The 18,981-nt window shown below is 38.3% G+C and overlaps 1 pseudogene; it reads left to right on the plus strand.

Moving 5' to 3' along the window:
• The first annotated feature begins 563 nt into the window (after positions 1-563).
• Positions 564-18,752, plus strand: LOC122738660 (annotated as a pseudogene).
• The last annotated feature ends 229 nt before the right edge of the window (positions 18,753-18,981 follow it).

Below are 18,981 nucleotides of genomic sequence, written 5' to 3' on the forward strand. Positions count from 1 at the left end.
GGAAAGGTACACTGAAAATTAATTGGAAACTAAATAATCTCATCCTAAAGAATAAGTGGGTCGCACCCTGGGAAAGCCACCTGGTTTTTTGATCTCTGCCAATCCTCTTTCTAGATTTATCACTGTGCTATGGGAGATGTCAAAGAAGCTAAGATGCAAATAACACCAGAAACTCCAGGGAAGATCCAGGTTCTAAATGCTTTTGAAAGTCCAAATGATTATTCTAGTCTACAAGAACAAATTGTTTCCAGTCCTAATGTTTTTAAAACAAAAAAGCTTCATCAACTCCAGATAAATGTAGATGGGCTATTGATCAATTTGCTGTCATAAATCCCATGGAAATAGACCCAGAAGACATTCATCATAAAGCTTTATATTTTAGTCATTCTAGAATAGATAAAGATGTAGAAGAAAAAGACAAAAAGCAATTGAAGTGTTTTTCAACAAAGGCATCATTGTACCCTCTTCTTGGACTGAGCATGAAGGAAAATAACTTTCTGAATGTCAATCTAGTAAATTAGTTCTCTCCAGTGGAGGTATCTTCCTTTCACCCTATGCTGTTGATGGTTTTGAATGCTTTGGATAAAGGCAGAGGTGTTAAACACATGGAATACAAGCTTGAAACCACAGCTCTAGAAGTCATTAAAGATCTTGGTTGGCTCATGGGGCTAAAGTCTCAGACTGATGACATGACTTCCCCATTACTTGAGTACAAAATAGTCAGGAGCATCTTTAAAGGTGTTCTTATGCTCAGGTTGGGTAACTCAGGCAGGGGAGCTTCAGTCAATTGAACCAATTCAAGATATCCTCAATGCATGTCTTTGTGCATATCTTTCTCTGCTGTGGGTAAATAAATCTTTTTGTTGTTGTTAACTATTAAAAAATGAGTGGGTCAAACAACAAATCATAGAAACCATCGATAACTTTATCCAAGAGAATGACAATAATGAGACAACATATGAAAACTTATGGGATGTAGCCAAAGCACTGCTTAGGGGAAATTTTATATCTCTAAATGCTTTACAGCAATAAAAAAGAAAAAGAGGAGATCAATGAATTGGGCATGAAACTTAAGCTAGAAAAAGAATGAATTAGAAATCCCCAATTAAATACTAAATTAGAGATCCTGAAAATTAAAGGAGAAATTAATAAAATTGAAAGCAAGAAAACTAGAGAATTAATCAATAAAACTAAGAGCTGGTTTTATGAAAAAACAATAAAATAGATAAACTATTTGTTAATTTGATTTTTTTAAAAAGAGGAAAACCAAGTTACCAGTATCAAAAATGAAAGGGGTGATTTCTCCATCAATGAAATGGAAATTAAAGCAACAATTAGGAACTATTTTGCCCAACTGTATGCCAATAAATTTGACAATCTAAATGAAATGGATAAATATTTACAAAAATACAAATTATCCAGGTTAACTGAAAAGGGAATAAAATCCTTAAGTAAGCCCATATTAGAAAAAGAAATTAAACAAGCCATTAATGAACTCCCTACGAAAAAACCTCCAGGGCTAGATGGGTTTACAAGTGAGTTTGACCAAACATTTAAAGAACAATTGATTCCAATACTATAAAAACTATTTGGAGGGGCAGCTAGGTGGTGCAGTGGATAGAGCACTGGCCCTGGATTCAGGAGTACTTGAGTTCAAATCTGGCCTTAGACACTTGACACTTACTAGCTGTGTAACCCTGGAAAAGTCAACCCCCATTGCCCCACAAAAACACACACACAAAAAACAGAAAAATAACCTAGAAAAAGGGGCAGCTAGGTGGCACAGTGGATAAAGTAGCAGCCCTGGATTCAGGAGTACCTGAGTTCAAATCTGATCTCAGACACTTGACACTTACTAGCTGTGTGACCCTGGGCAAGTCACTTAACCCCCATTGCCCTACCAAAGAAAAAGATATTATACCTAGACTTTGGGGCAGCTAGGTGGTATAGTGGATAGAGCACTGGTCCTGGATTCAGGAGGACCTGAGTTCAAATCCGACCTCAGACATTTGACACTTACTAGCTATGTGACCCTGGGCAAGTCACAACCCCAATTGCCTCACCAAAAAAAAAAAAAAAAAGCTATTTGGAAAAATAGGTGAAGAAGGAGTTCTACCAAATTCCTTTTATGACACAAATATGGTGTTTATACCTAAATCAGGCAGAGCAAAAACAGAGAAAGAAAATTACAGACCAATTCCTCTAATGAATATTGATGCAAAAATCTTAAATAAAATATTAGAAAAATTATAGCAATTCATGACTAGTATAATGCACTATGAACAAGAATGTAGGGCTGGTTCAACATTAGGAAAACTATCAACAGAATCAACCACATCAATTTGAAAATTAACCAAAATCATATGATTATCTCAATGCAGAGAAAGCATTTGACAAAATACAACACTCATTCCTATTAAAAATATTAGAAAACATAGGAATAGGTGGAGCTTTCCTTAAAATAATAAGCAGTTTCTACCTAAAACCATCAGCAAACATTATATGTAATGGGGATAAGTTAGAGGCATTCCAATAAGATTAGGGGTAAAACAATAATGTCCATTATTATCACTAATATTTCAATATTGTACTAGAAATGTTACCTTTAGCAATCAAAGAAAAAGGAATCAAAGGAATTAGAATAGAAAAGGAGGAAACAAAACTTTCACTCTTTGCAGATGAGATGATGGTATAATTAGAGAATCCTAAGGAATCAACTAAAAAACTTCTTGAAACAATTAACAAATTTAGTAAGGTTGCAGGATATAAAATAAACACACATAAATCATAACCATTTCTATACTTGACCAACAAAGTCCAGCAGAGATAGAAAGAGAAATTCCATTTAAAGTAATGGTTGACAACATAAAATACTTGGAAGTCTACTTGTCCAGACTAATCCAGGAACTCTATGAACACAATTACAAAACACTTTTCACACAAATCAAATCAGATCTAAATAATTGGAAAAATATTAATTGCTCATGGATAGGCCCGAGCTAATACAATAAAATGACATTTCTACGTAAATAAATTTACTTATTAAGTGCCATACTAACCAGAAAACCTAAAATTATTTTGTAGAGCTAGAAAAAAAAATAACAAAATTCATCTGGAAAAACAAAAAGTCAAGAATATCAAGGGAACTAATGAAAAAAAATGCACAGGAAGGGAGGTTAGCTGTACCAAATGTGAATCTTTACTATAAAGCAGCAGTCATCAAAACTATCTGGTATTGGCTAAGAAATAGAGTGGAGGATCAATTGAATAGGCCAGGCACAGGAGACACAGTAGTCAATTATTTTAATAATATATTGTTTGATAAACCCCAAAACTCCAACTTCTGGGATAGGAACTTAGTATTTGACAAAAATTACTGCAAAAACTGGAAGAGAGTATGGCAGAAACTAGGCATAGACCAACATCTCACACCTTATACTAAAATAAAGTCAAAATGGGTACATGATTTATACATAAAAGGTGAAACCATAGGTAAATTAGGAGATGAAGGAATAGTTTACCTCTCAGATCTTTGGAAAGAAGAACAGTTTATGACCAAATAAGAGATAGAGAATACTATGAAATGCAAAATGGATGATTTTGGTTACATTAAATTAAAAAGGTTTTTTTGTACAAACAAGCAATGCATCCAAAATTAGAAGGGAGGCAGAAAGCTGGGAAATAATTTTTTAAGGCCAGTACTTCTGATAAAGGCCTCATTTCTAAAACATATTGAGAACTAAATCAAATTTATTAGAATCCAAGTCATTCTCCAATTGAGTAATGGTCAAAGGATATCAACAGACAATTGTCTGATGAAGAAATCAAAGCTATGTATTGCCACATGAAAAAAATGCTCTAAATCATTATTTTTTCCCTTTTTTTTCTTTTTTTAGTGAGGCAGTTGGGGTTAAGTGACTTGCCCAAGGTCACACAGCTAGTAACTGTTAAGTGTCTGAGGCCGGATTTGAACTCAGGTACTCCTGACTCCAGGGCCAGTGCTCTATCCACTGCACCACCTAGCTGCCCCACTCTAAATCATTATTGATTAGAGAAATGCGAATTTAAACAACTCTGACACTTATCAGATTGGCTAATATGACAAAAAATGAAAATAATAAATGTTGGAGAAGCTGTGGAAAAATTGGAACACTAAATAATAAATGTTGGTCGAGCTGTGAACTGATCCAAGCATTCTGGAGAACAATTTGGAATTATGCCCAAAGTGCTATAAAGCTATGCATACCTTTGATCCAGCACTACCAGTATTGGGTATTTTTCCCAAAGAGATCATAAAAAAGGGGAAAGGAAACACATGTACAAAAATATTTATATTTGCTCTTTTTGTGGTGGCAAGGAATTGGAAATTGAGGGGTTGCCCATCACTTGGGGAATGGCTGAACAAGTTGTGGTATATGAATATAATGGAATACTATTGTGTTGTAAGAAACAATGAGCAGGCAGATTTCAGAGAAACCTGGAAGGACTTGTATGAATTGATGTTGAGTGACATAAGCAGAACCAGGAGAACATTGTACCCAGTATCATCAACATTGTGTGTTGATCAACTGTGATGGACTAGATTCTTCTCACCAATAAAATGGTACAAGAGAGTTCCAAAGGACTCATGATTGAGGAGGCAAATACAGAAAAAAAAGAACTGTGTAATATGGATGCAGATTGAACCATACTGTTTCTTTTGTTTTTTGTGCTGTTGTTTTTCTTTTTTGAGGCTTTTCATTTTTGCTCTGATTCTTCCTTCACAATAAGACTAATGCAGAAATATGTTTAATGTTATTGTACATATGTAACCTATATCAGATTACTTTATGTCTTGGGTAGGGGGGAGGAAGGGAAAGGAGGGAGAAAAACTTGAAACTAGAAATCTTATAAAAACAAACATTGAAAACTATCTCTACATGTAATTGGAAAATAATAAAATACTTTTATAATAAAAAATCATTAGGGGGGCGGAGCCAAGATGGCGGAGGAGAGGTTGTGACTCCCACAAGCTCCAGATAAACCCGTCCATTCACGCACAAATAATGCGGTAAAAATCAAAACCCAGAACAGCCTAATGCACATAAGAACAGAGTGAGACTGTTTCTCCGCAAAAGAGGGCGATTCTGATCACCTACTGATCAGGCTGAACAGCTCAGCACGCGGTCCGGACCCAGCCAGGGACATTGCTTCCAACACGTCAGAGTCTTCAGCACCAGCAGCTTCTGAGGCTCCGATCATGGACTGGTGAGAGGGTTCGGAGGTAGGCCGGGGTGAAGTGGAGGCAGTATCTGCTGGAGTTGGGGCAAAGCGCCCTGGGTCTGAACCAGTGGGCTGAATCGAGTCGTGGTGGCCCAGTGGGGGAGGGGTAAAAGCACACCAAGCTTCCGACCATAGAGAATCAGAGTTCAATCAGACTTCTGTTTCCGGGTCAAAGAGAAAGCGGCTGTGATTACTCACAAGCCAGGCAGGCTGAGAAGAAGCCCAATCACCCCCTGGGCCACGCTGTAGCACGAACGGTGTGTCCGGGAAGCAGCGCTACACTTTAAGGAGTAAAAAGCCAAGAAACAGTAAGCCAGGATGAGTAGGCAGACAAAGCAGAAGACCATCGAAAACTTCTTTGGGGGAAAGGTAGACCACAATACATCCTCAGAAGAAGAAGATAATAATAGGGTCAAAGCTCCAACATCCAAAGCTTCCAAGAAAAATATGAACTGGTCTCAGGCCATGGAAGCTCTCAAAAGGGACTTTGAAGAGAAAGTAGGAGAGATAGAACGAAGATGTAGAGAAAGAGAGGAAGGAATGGAAAGAGAAATGAGAGCAATGCAGGAGAGTCATGAGAAAAAAGTCAACAGTTTGAAAAGCCAAATGGAAAAGGAGATTAAAAAACTGTCTGCTGAAAATAATTGCCTAAGAATTAGGATTGAACAAATGGAAGCTAGTGAGCTTATGAGAAACCAAGACACAGTAAAGCAAATCCAATTGAATGAAAAAATAGAAGGCAATGTGAAATATCTCCTTGGAAAAACAGCTGACCTAGAAAATAAATCTAGGAGAGATAATTTGAAAATCATTGGACTACCCGAAAACCATGACCAAAACAAGAGTTTAGACACCATCCTCCAAGAGATTGTGAGGGAAAATTGCCCTGATATTCTTGAAGCAGAAGCTAAAATAGAAATTGAAAAAATCCACCGATCACCTCCTGAAAGAGATCCCAAAAGGAAAACCTCCAGGAATATTATAGCCAAATTCCAGAACTCCCAGGTCAAGGAGAAAATATTGCAAGCAGCTAGAAAAAAGGAATTTAAATACTGTGGAGCTCCAATAAGGATAAAGCAAGATCTAGCAGCTTCTACATTAAAGGACCGGAGGGCATGGAATATGATATTCCAGAGGGCAAAGGAACTGGGACTACAGCCAAAAATCACGTACCCAGCAAAACTAAGCATCCTCTTTCAGAGGCAAACATGGAACTTCAAGGAGAAAGAAGACTTTCAGGCATTTGTTATGAAAAGACCTGAACTGAATAGAAAATTTGACTTTCAAATACAACACCCCGGAGAAGCATAAAAAGATAAACAGGAAAAAGACTTCATGAGGGATATTAAAAGATCAAACTGTTAACATTCCTATATGGGAAGATAATACAGAGGACACAGGTCTGAACTGAATACGAAGGGAAGTTATGTTTTGTTCTTTGTGGGGTGTCTTATGTATGGGGCCGGATTTGGTCTTGGGGCCTCCTGGGTCCAGGGCTGGTGCATTGTCCACTGTGCCACCTAACTAACCCATAATGACATCCTTAAAATAGGGTTGAGAGTAGGAGAAATAGACTGGGGGAGGGGGAAGGGGAGAGATGATCTGGGGAGAGGTTATTCATATGAAGGAAACAAGAAAAAAGCTTATGGAGGGGAGGGAAAGAGGGGGAAGGAATTGGGGAGTGATTGAACCTTAATATCATCAGAATTGACTCAAAGAAGGACTAACATACATACTCAAGTGGGTATAGTAATATATTTTGCCCTGAGGGAGGGGAGGGAGATAAGGGGGGAAGGGAAGGAGGGAAAGGCAGATTCTGGGAGAGAGTAGTAAAAAGCAAAATACTTTCAAGGAAGGTGAAGACGTTCTGCATAACGGCACAAGTATGAAATATTGAATTGCTTGATTTCATAGAGAGGGTTGAGGAGAGAGGGAGGAAGAAAATTTGGAACATAGAATTAGCTCAAAGACCTTAAACTCATCAGAGTTGGCTCATGGAGGGAATAACATTCACACCCAGTTGGGGGGAGTAATCTATTTAACCTTACAGGAAAGTATGAGGGGAAGAGGATAAGGAAGGAAGGGTGGAAAAAAAGGGAGTGTAGAGTAGGGGAGGGGACAGTCAGAAGTAAAATACTTTTGAGGAGGAATAGTTTAAAAGAAGATGGAAAATAGAGTAAATATCATGGGAAGGGAATAGGATGGAGGGAAATAGTTATGATGACTTTGCTGGGCTAATACGAAGAAAATTCTTTGTCAAGTTTAAGGTACATTATTTAGGGTATGATGAACAGGATACTATTAGAAAAACCTGGAAAGACCTACATGAACTGAAGCAGAGTGAAATGCACTGTATACAAAATAACAGCAATAGTGTAAAATGATCTGCTGGGAAGCATGTGGTTATTTTCAGCAAGGCAATGGTCCAATATAACCCTGAAGGACTATGAAAATGGCAACCCATCTATAGAGAAAGAAGTGATAGTATCTGAAATAGTTGGAAACACATTTTTTTTCTTTTCTCTTTTTTTTTTCTTTTTTGGTGAGGCAATTGGGGTTGGGTGACTTGCCCGGGGTCATGTGGCTGGTGGGTGTTGGGTGTGTGGGGCTGGATTTGGGCTCGGGTGCTCCTGGTTCCAGGGCCGGTGCTCTGTCTGCTGCACCACCTAGCTGCCCCTGGAAACACATTTTTTTAAAAAAAATGTTTTTTCTCTTTGACAATTCCTCAGTCTGAAGTTTTGGGAGTTTTTTGACTGTTTTTTCCTCACAACCTAGCTAATGTGGGAATGTTTTCCATGACTACTCATGTATAATTTATTTTGAAATGCTTGAGTTCTAGTGGGTGGGGGTGGGAATAGAGGAGGAAGAGAAGTTGGAACAATTTTTTTTTTAAAAATTGATGTTAAAATTTGTTTTTACATATATTTTGGAAAATAAAATTCTATTCTAAAAAAATAATAAAATAAAATTAAATTTAAAAAAAAACAAAATCATTAACGGATTATTTCCCTCCATTTTATTTTCCTCTTTGTACTTTTTTTCTTCTTTCATCCTATTCCTCCTCATCAGTGTTTTACTTCTGACCACTGATTCCCTCAATCTGCCCTCCCTTTTTTCAGCTGCCCTTCCTTTTCTTTCCCCTTTTTTCCACTGCTTCTGGCCTCTCTTCTATCAGTACCACCCTTTTCCCTTTACCCTTTTACTTCCTTAAAGAGTAAGCTAATTTTCTTTATACAAATGGGAGCATATGTCATTCCTTCCTTGAACCACATCTGATGAGAGTTAAGTTGAAACAATGGTCACCCCTCCCTTTGTTCCCTCTATTGTAATCGGTTCTTTTTGTGCCTATGATTTAATTAACACCATTCCACCTCCCCCTCTTTCTCCTCCCCCTATTCTCCTTTTCATTGAGATCCTTAAGTTTCTTTATATCATCACACCAAAGTCAAATTAATAACAATACCTTAATAGAGATATAAGTCCTGAGAGCTGAAAATATTTCCTCTCCCATAGGGATGTAAACAGTTTAACCTCATTGAAGAACTCTTTTTACTCCTGTTTACCTCTTTATCCTTCTCTTGAGTCTTGCATTTAGAGATCAATTTTTCTCTTTAATTCTGGTCTTTTCTTCAGTAAACCTTGGAAGTCCCCTATTTCATTGAGGGTCCATCTTTTCCCCTGAAAGATAATGGTCAATTTGCTGCATAGTTGATTCTTGGTTGTAATCCAAGCTCCTTTGTGTTCTAGAATATCATATTCCAAGTCTTCTGATTCTTTAATGTTGAAACTGCCAGGTACTGTGTAATTCTGACTATGGCTCCATAATATTTAAATTGTTTCTTTTTTTTTTTTTTTAAGTGATGCAATTGGGGTTAAGTGACTTGCCCAGGATCACACAGCTAGTAAGTGTTAAGTGTCTGAGGCCAGATTTGAACTCAGGTCCTTCTGACTCCAAGGCCAGTGCTCTATCCCCTGCACCACCTAGCTGCCCCTAAATTGTTTCTTTATGTCTGCTTGCAGTATTTTCTCCATCACCTGATAATTCTGGAATTTGGCTTCAGTATTCTTTGGCGTTTTCCTTTTGGGGTCTCTTTCAGGAGGTGATATGTGGATTGTTTCAAGGATGATTTTATCCTCTGATTCTACAATATGCCCTCTATTAGTTTATTTTGGGTACAATTAGCCACATGTATTTCTCTTTTTAATAAGTTAAAGTGCCTATTTTTGGTTAATTCTACTTAAGTCACTAACACATATATGATTTAAATATAGGAAACATTTTTCTGTTTTAAAATTCTTTTTGCCAGCCTTATACATATAGCATTCCTTAGAAGAGATCAATCTATGTAATAATGATTTTCAGAATTATCTCACAAGAGCACATTAGAAGAGATGTCCTTTTTATATCTGTCCCATTTTTTCAACTAGTAGCTTTACTAAGGCATTCTATATGTATTTTTTGCCCTAATTTTCAATTACAATGTGTGCTTTCAAGATGATGTCTACTGAATATGAACAGCAGATAGTAGAATAAATAATGTTCTCAAGATTGAACCTGGATAGTCATTTAAGAAAATGCATGCTTTATTCTATTTATTTTACTACATTTATATGATAATTTAGCAAAGTTCTGACTGGAATTTTTATCATGTATAGGCCATGAAATGACAATAATCAAAATAGATTAAGTCTTATGCTTTCCCCAGATGAAACATAAAAATTTGAAATGTTCAATTATGGATACCTAGAGGGATGAGCTTGATTCAAGGCTAGATTTGTCCACCTATCTTTATGAGGAAAAATACTCTGACTGAGTTCATTGTACAATACGGCGGTGTTTTTTTTTTTTTGTTTTTGTTTTTGTTTTGTTTTACCTAATGGCTATGTCATATAGAAAATGCATTAGACTTGTTGTTCTTAGGTTCAAAGAACTAGGACCAGTGAATAATAATTCTTGGCAGTCAGATTTCAAAAAGGAAAAACTTCCAAACCCTTTCTAAAATGGAATGGGATACTTTCTTGAGTAGTGAGTTTCCATTCACTAGAGCCCATTAAAAAAAGATTGGAGGTGGCTAGGTGGCGCAGTGGATAAAGCACTGGCCCTGGATTCAAGAGTACCTGAGTTCAAATCCGACCTCAGACACTTGAAATTTACTAGCTGTGTGACCCTGGGCAAGTCACTTAACCCACATTGCCCCACAAAAAAAAAAAAAAAGAAAAGAAAAAGAAAAAAAAAAGAGTATCAAAGGCTGCAGAGGTCAAGGAGAATGAGGTTAGAGAAAAAGGCCATAAAGGGGGCAGCTAGGTAACACAGTGGATAGAGCACTGGCCCTGGAGTCAAGAAGTACCTGAGTTCAAATCTGGCCTCAAACACTTAACACTTACTAGCTGTGTGACCCTGGGCAAGTCACTTAACCCCAATTGCCTCACTAAAAAAAAGAAAAAAGAAAAAAAAAAAGAAAAGATTGGTTGTCAAAAACCTCAATCAACCATGATTTCAGAGGACAAATGATTAAGAATACTCTCAGTGATATAATTTAAAATGTTTAAAAATGTACTCTGAAAAAAAGCATGTATGACACACTTTTAAGTTTAGTCTGTATTATTAACATTTTCTTCAACACTTTAAGTTTAGACAATCAACAAAAGAATAAACTACATCCTGGTCTGTAGTGTTGCCTATTTTTGATGTGTAAATGTTCACACTTAAATTTTAAAAATTAGAGGGGGGGCCAGCCCAGAATGGTAGATGCTTTCTTATAGTGAGGTGTTTCACTAAATAGGTAGATTGAAACACATTTTTTTGAACATGGCCAATGTGGAAATTTGTTTTGCTTAACTATGCATATTTGTTTCAAAGGTTTTGTTTTCCTTCTCCTTCCCCTTCCTCTCTCCTCCTCCACTTGGGATAGTGGAGATAATAATAATAATGATGATAGTGGGGAGGAAGAAAGAGATAAAGTGAATGATTGTTAATAGAAGAAAAGAGAAAAGATTGTATGACCACTAGTTATGTCTATTGTATGTATGGGTGTGTGTGCTTTGAGCAAGGATTATGCTAGTTAACTTCTGGGGTCTCTTTCAGCTTAGATATTTTGATGATTCTCTAAAGTCATGTATCAAATGGTGATCTTTTAGTGGTTATTTTGAAACGGAATGAAATGATTGCTCTTAGACCTGCAAAATCTATTTTTTTCTGTTTATGCTTTTTAGAAGGTTAGTATTAGCTAAATATAACCACTATATAGTTGAACTAAAATTTGTCTGAGCTTTTTGGATATCCTCTTTGCATTTAATGTAACTCAATTCTTTGCTCTTTTCGCAGGTGGTATAATTGAGTATATCAGCAGCAAAATTGTCTTCCCTAGAGATGATTAAATTAGTTTATAGTTCTTGCTACCACTGACTGACAATTCATTTAAATTCCTTGGAATAAGGGTACACAATATTAACATCAGTCATATGGTAAATTTTCAGCTCAGATCATTACAGTTAATTTCTACCTACTTAACCCCTTGTAGCAATGTAAATGTAGTTATCTATCTTTCTCCCTGATTCATAGAAGTCATATTATGGAAGGTTAGGGAAATGTCCAATCTAATTTACCAGGAGAGAAGTGTTTAAGGTGGGCACATCAAGTGTCAAGAGGTTTTGATTGTTGTCTTCTGGTATTTACAAATAATATGCAATATTCTGATATAATTGGGGACAATAACAAAGAAAGGTGAAGGATGCTATGACATAAGACAAGAAACCAAATTTCTTTGACTTTCCTTGGCTCTTTTAGTGACCATCAAGAAACATGAGAGTTGGGTAGGCTCTTCTCTATGACCTGCTTTTTCTATTGACATCTATAAGTTTTTCTTATATGTAAGCAAAATATCATATTGCTAAACTTCTGGGTTATGAGACCAACAAGATGGAGAATGAGATATTTTCTCCAATCCTCACAATTTTCAAACCTCTGCTAAATAGGAATTTTTTCAAGATATTAAAACATATACTTCTCTCAATGGTTTAAAATATCAATTCACTGAACTAACAATATAGGATATGATCCATAATTCCTAAGAAGCATTTAGGTAGCATAGTACACAGACTTATGAACTAATAGCTAAAGAAGTATAATATCTTCTCCATGCTCTGTCAGGGCTGAACAAACTGACCCATGAGCTTGCAAAAGTATTTAATTATTTTTAGCCCCCATTTCTACTCTTCACAGTTGCCCAACCCCCACACCAGTCAAATCTGAACGTCAGAAGCTTGCTCCATTAGAAACACAGTGTGTGAGCACATTGTGTTGCAACAGTGCTCAAAGAACTGAGCAACAGGAGGAAAAGGGATAAGATGTCATTATGTGTGTGTGTGTGTGTGTGTGTGTGTGTGTGTGTGTGTGTGTAAAGAAAAGGGGAATTGCCAGTTCTATCTTCCTCAGAAGTTACTGAGACTGAGGCTGGTGAAATAATTGCCATTGAAGGATGACTGATCTTTTGAGGTCTAAACTTCAGGGAAACCATGTTCAAAAGGGAAGGAGCAGCTAGATGGCGCAGTGGTTAAAGCGCTGGCCCTGGATTCAGGAGTACCTGAGTTCAAATCCAGCCTCAGACACTTAACACTTACTAGCTGTGTGACCCTGGGCAAGTCACTTAACCCCCATTGCCCCGCAAAAAAAAAAAAAAAAAAAGGGAAGGAGTCAGAAAGTGAGCAATAGGAGAAAACAAGTAGAAAAAGACTGAAATTAGCAAAGATCCTAGAAGGAAGAAAACTCAATTAAAGACCTTGGAAATAAGCTGATAAATCTAAAGGGAAGTTGGTAATAAGAAAGTGACCTCCAAATTATCTAAATGAGCCCAGACATCTATAAAGAAATATTTCAAATCAAAAGAAAATGAATTAACATCCCTGATGAGGCAGAAGAATGTATGGATTCCCAATAGAGTATGAAACCACAAAAAGAAGCTCTTCAGTGGGTCTAGAGAGAAATAAGAATTATGAAAACAGAATTTAAAGACTTCACATCAGAAATAACTGTACAGATTTAAAAAAAATTAATGCTCACAAATACCACATAAGAAACAAACAAAAAAATGAGAATAACTGATTGGGAATGTAAATATACAGAAATGAAGACTATTTTAAAAGAAGGGGAAAATAACCAATAATAGTAGGAGAAAATATCTCTATACAAGCAAAATATATTCATCTTAAAGATATTTTACATAGAGACAACTTAAGGATTATAGGTCTGGCAGAAGAATACAAATAAAAAAATCTGAAAGCCATAATACAAGACAAAAAAACTGCCTAGAATTTCTGAATAAAGTAAACAAAGTGCCAAATTAGGGGGGAAAGCCCAGTTTACCTCCAGGAAAAAAATGTCATAAGTTTCAAGAAATATAGTAGTAAGAATTCCAATTCCAATAATAAGTTCTATAAGTCACTAGAAGGAAAGCCTAAAAATAAAAAAGAAAGAAAATTCACACAACATAAGGCTATTCTGTACCAACAAGAAGCCACAGGAGAACAAGAAATATATAATGTGTTCTGAAGAGAACAGGAACTCACGATGCAACCCAAAGTTATTTGCTCTGCAAATCTGAGTCTAATGATAAATAAAAAAGATGACTGTTCAATAAAAAGATACATTTAAAACATTTCTACAAAGAAAACAAGACCTGAACAAATTGTTTGCTTTGAAAACATCACAGACAATTGAAGTAGAGGAAAGGTTAAAAAAAATATATATATATACATATATATATACATATATATATATATATATATCAGCCAAAAAATGTTACAAGTAATTAAATAAATTAATAAAGAAAAAATAGGGGAAAAAAGCTAGAAGGAGAAAGATATCTATGAAATTAACAACCATAACACCAACACAATAACAAAACAACAGAGGAGCCATGAAGAGATTTCTACCTAAAAGTACATGAGACAAAGGTGAAAGCTGAAATCAAAAAGAAGAAATGGCGTAGGAACATATGATATGATATATTTTTATATATGTATATGTCATATAAATATAATAAACTAAATCTCAATACTCTATGGTTGAAACATTTTATTTTTTTAAGGGGGCTAAATTGAAGAATGGGAGGTCACATAAAAGGACAAATAGGCAGAAGAAGATAAAGCAGAACTATAGAATTATGTTTTTTATGACTTCACATATATAATTGATGCCAAATTGCTTACTTTCTCAAGCAATGGGGAAGAGGTGGAAAGGAGGGAGAGAATTTGGAACTCAATTTTGAAAAAAATGAATGTTAATTTTTTTGTGGGTCAATGAGGGTTATGTGACTTGCCCAGGGTCACACAGCTAGTAAGTGTCAAGTGTCTGAGGCTGGATTTGATCTCAGGTCCTCCTGAATCCATGGCCAGTGCTTTATTCTCTGTACCACCTAGCTGCCTCCTAACTTTTTTTTTTTGAAACAAAAATTTATTTTATTTTTTCCTGTTACATGTAAGGGTAGTTTTCAACATTCATTTTCATAAGATTTAGGGTTCCAAATTTTTCTCCCTCCCTCTCTCCCTTTCCTCCCCCCTCCACAAGATAGCAACCAGGTTATATATGAACAGTCCACAAGTGCTCTTTTTATCAGTTCTTTCTATGGGGCTGGATAGTATGCTTCATCATTAGTCCCTTGGGATTGTCTTGGATCATTGTATTGCTGAGGGTAGTTAAGTCATTCAAAATTGCTCATTGAACAAGACTGATGTCACTATGCATAATGTCCTCCCAGTTCTGCTCACTTCACTATACATCAGTTCATATGAGTATTTCCTTGTTTTTCTGGGATCATCCTGTTTGTCATTTCCTATAGCACAATACTTATGTGGGCAGAATTTGGGTCAAATTGATTGTCCCAAAAGAATTACAAGACTCAGTGACTCAGTTTCCCAAGTTTTATTGCAATGTTGTGAGTGATCACAGGGAGAGATACCTTTCCAAGGTATCTTTCAAATAGTGAAAGGAAAGACAGTTATATTTATAGTATGGCTAAATAGATCATCAGTCTCATTATAATAATCTCCACCTTGGGGAGGTACAGGGGAGGGTCTGTCCTACTCATTATAATATTCTCCACCTTGGGGAGGTACAGGGGAGGGCTTATCCTTCTTTGGAGTTCTGAGGTCCTAAGCCTACCCCTGAGGCAGGTACCTTTTTCTCTGGAGGTGTGTTTTGGGGGTTTACATGTCATAAGTTGAATCTGGGAATGAATTTGGCCTTTTCTGCACATCTCTTTCTGTTTCCCATGGCTAGTTTCAAAACATTATCACTTTTCTTTTATTTCTAGTCTAAGTTTTGATAGCCTGTCAATTTATTTAAGGTCATCATGGCCTCTTTCCCTCTGTTCCTGTTATGGGCACTGATTTCTGTGGTAAGAGAACCTAGTATCCAGACTTGTAAGTTATGCATTAACTGGGGTCTGACTCCCTTTTTGAGTTAATATCTGAGTTAAAGCTTGGGTCTTAGGTTTTACTGTTAACCCTTTTTTTTTTTTTTACCTCTACATCAATACCATTCCACTACAATCATATACCACAGCTTCCTCAGTCATTGCTCAATTGATGGACATTCCCTCAATTCCCAATTCTTAGCCACCACAGAGTTGCTATAAATATTTTGTAAAATTTTCCCCCTTTTCTCTTTTTCATGATTACTATTGTTAATTGTTTCCCTTCCATTCTACTCCCTTCCCCATGATATTTATTCTATTATCCATCTTCTTTCATCCTATCCCTCTTCAAAAGGGATTTGCTTCTGTCTGTTCCCTCCCCCAATCTGCCCTTCCTTCTTTTGCCTCTCTCTCTTTGTCCCCTTCTCCTCCTGTTTTCCTGCAGGTTTAGATAATACTCCGCCTAATTGAGTGTGTATGTTATTCCCTCCTTGAGCCAATTCTGATGAGATTGAGGTCTTTGAGCCAATTCTGATGAGTATTAGGTTCATTTACTGACCAGTTTAAATAGATTACTCCACCCAGTTGGTGTGCTTGTGTGTGTGTGTGTGTGTGTGTGTGTGTGTGTGTGTGTGTGTGTGTGTGTGTGAATCCCTCCTTGAGGCAACTCTGATGAGTGTAAGGTCTTTGAGCCTTTTCTGATGAGTGTAAAATTCATTTACTGCCCTGCTTCTCCCCAATCTCTTCCCCCCACTCCATAAGCCTTTTCCTGTTTCTTTCATGTAGGATTTCACCTCTGCCCTTCCCCCTCCCCCAGTGCATTCCCCTCACCCCTCAATTTAATGCTAAAGATGTCATCATGGGGCAGCTAGGTGACACAGTGGACAAAGCATCCACCCTGGACCCAGGGGGATTCCATCTAAAACCCAGCCTCAAACACAAGACAGTCACCCACTGCATGATCCCAGGTATGTCCCCTAACTCCAATGTTTTTATGGTTCTCTAGGGTTTTGTATTTGAAAGTTAAATTTGCCATTCAGGCAGTGGCTGGCCAGTGTAAGGTGGTGGCAGCAGACCAGGTGGCCCAGCCCAGCATAGCCAGAGCAACCACTGGCAGAAGGATGCCCCGAAGTGGGGAGCAGGGTGCTGAGCCTCACCAGCTCCTGCTTGTCCTTCAATGAATCTACAGAGCTATTTTTGCAGGAGTCTAGCCAGGCCTTACTTCAGCCATAAAGTGGGAAGACTGGTTACAACAAATACAACTCAAGATGGGTAAAGGGAGCAGCACAGATGGCAAAACAGACCTTGTGAATGGAAGCTTGTCCAGCAGTCCAGAGGAAATGTTTGGGACAAAAGAGAGAAGAGAAACATCCTCAGGCATCAAGGTTGAGGCTTCACAGCTAAGCCTGAGCCTAACTGGGGATGATGGAGGTGGCCCCAACCGCACCAGCACAGAAAGCTGAGGCACCGACACTGAGAGCTCAGGTGAAGACAAGGACTCTGATAGCATGGAAGATACTGGCCACTACTCCACTAATGATGAAAACCGGGTCCATGACTGCTCAGAGGAGGAGGAAGAAGAGGAAGAAGAAGAGGAGGAAGAAGAAGAAGAGCAGCCCCGGCACCAGGTTCAGCGCAATCGGGTCAACCACGAACAGGACTCATCAGATGATGAGCTAGCCGTTGAGGACTGGGTGGCCTCAGAGACATCAGCTCTGCCCTGGCCGCACTGGCAGGCCCTCCCAGCCCTAAGAGAGAGGGAACTGGGCTCAAGTGCTCGTTTTGTGTATGAAGCTTGTGGAGCACGAGTCTTTGTGCAACACCTCTGCCTGAAACATGGGCTAGAGGGCCACACTGGCTGTGTCAACACACTGCACTTTAACCAGTGTGGTATTTGGCTGGCCAGTGGCAGTGATGACCTCAAGGTTGTGGTATGGGATTGAGTTCGGAGGTAACCTGTATTGGACTTTGAGAGTGGCCACAAAAGCAATGTCTTCCGGGAAAAGTTCCTTCCCAATAGTGGTGACTCAACTCTTGCCATGTGTGCCCATGATGGGCAGGTGCGGGTAGCAGAGCTACCCACCACACAGTGCTGAAAGAACACCAAAAGTGTTGCCCAGCACAAAGGAGCCTCCTATAAGTTGGCCCTGGAGCCAAACTCCCCTTATACTTTCCTATCTGCTGGTGAAGATGCAGTTGTCTTCACCAATGACCTCCAACAAGATCGACCAGCATCAAAACTGGTGGTGACAAAGGAGAAAAAGAAGAAAGTTAGGCTATACACAATCTACGTTACCCCGCCAACACTCAACAATTTGCAGTGGGTGGACAAGATCAATTTGTGAGGATTTAAGACCAGCATAAAATTGAATGAGAATTAGAATAATGCTGTGCTGAAGAAATTTTGTCTTCATCACCTGGTAAACTGACTCCAAAGCAAATATCACCTGTCTTGTGTACAGCCATGATTGCACAGAGCTCTTTGTGAGTTACAATGATGAGGACATTTATCTCTTCAACTTTTCTCACAGTGATGGTACCCAGTACATCAAGAGATATAAGGGGCACCAAAATAATGCTAGAGTGAAAGGCATCAATTACTATGGCCCTAAGAGCAAATTTGTGGTGAGCGGCAGTGACTGTGGGCATATCTTCCTTTGGAAGAAATCAGTCTGCCAGATCATCCAGTTCATGGAAGGGTACAAGGGAGGCATGGTGAACTGTCTAGAGCCCCACCCCCACCCCACCTGCCTGTTCTGGCCACTAGTGGTCTAGACCACGATGTCAAGATCTGGGTACCTTACTGCTGAGGCTTCTATGGAGCTAACTGGGTTAAAGGATGTGATTAAGAACAACAAATGGGAGCGGGATGAGGACAGCCTGCACCACACTAACCTGTTTGACAGCCACATGCTCTAGTTCTTCATGCACCACCTGTGGCAGAGACAACATCACTGGTGCTGACAGGAACCCGGAGTCATTGGGTCCACTGATGGAGACTCAGATGAGTCCCCTAGCTCCTCAGACACATCGGATGAAGAGGAGGGCCCAGACCGGGTGCAGTGCATGCCATCCTGAAAGGCCTGAACTCCCTCAGGAGGGATGATGGGTAGGGAATGTGAGGCAACTGGTTGCCAACCTGATCTGCTTCTTAGGGGGCATGAGTCTTCCCCTCTCCTGAGCCACCTGAGGCCTTCACATTCAGCAGCATTTCACTTTGGACTTTTTGCTTTAGAAAAAGAAAGACATCCAAGGGAGAAAGACTGACCAGAGGAGGGAGACAAAGCATTAAGATGCACAAATGGCA

This window comes from Dromiciops gliroides, chromosome 2 (assembly GCF_019393635.1).
Source record: "Dromiciops gliroides isolate mDroGli1 chromosome 2, mDroGli1.pri, whole genome shotgun sequence".
NCBI classification, from domain to species: Eukaryota; Metazoa; Chordata; class Mammalia; order Microbiotheria; family Microbiotheriidae; genus Dromiciops; species Dromiciops gliroides.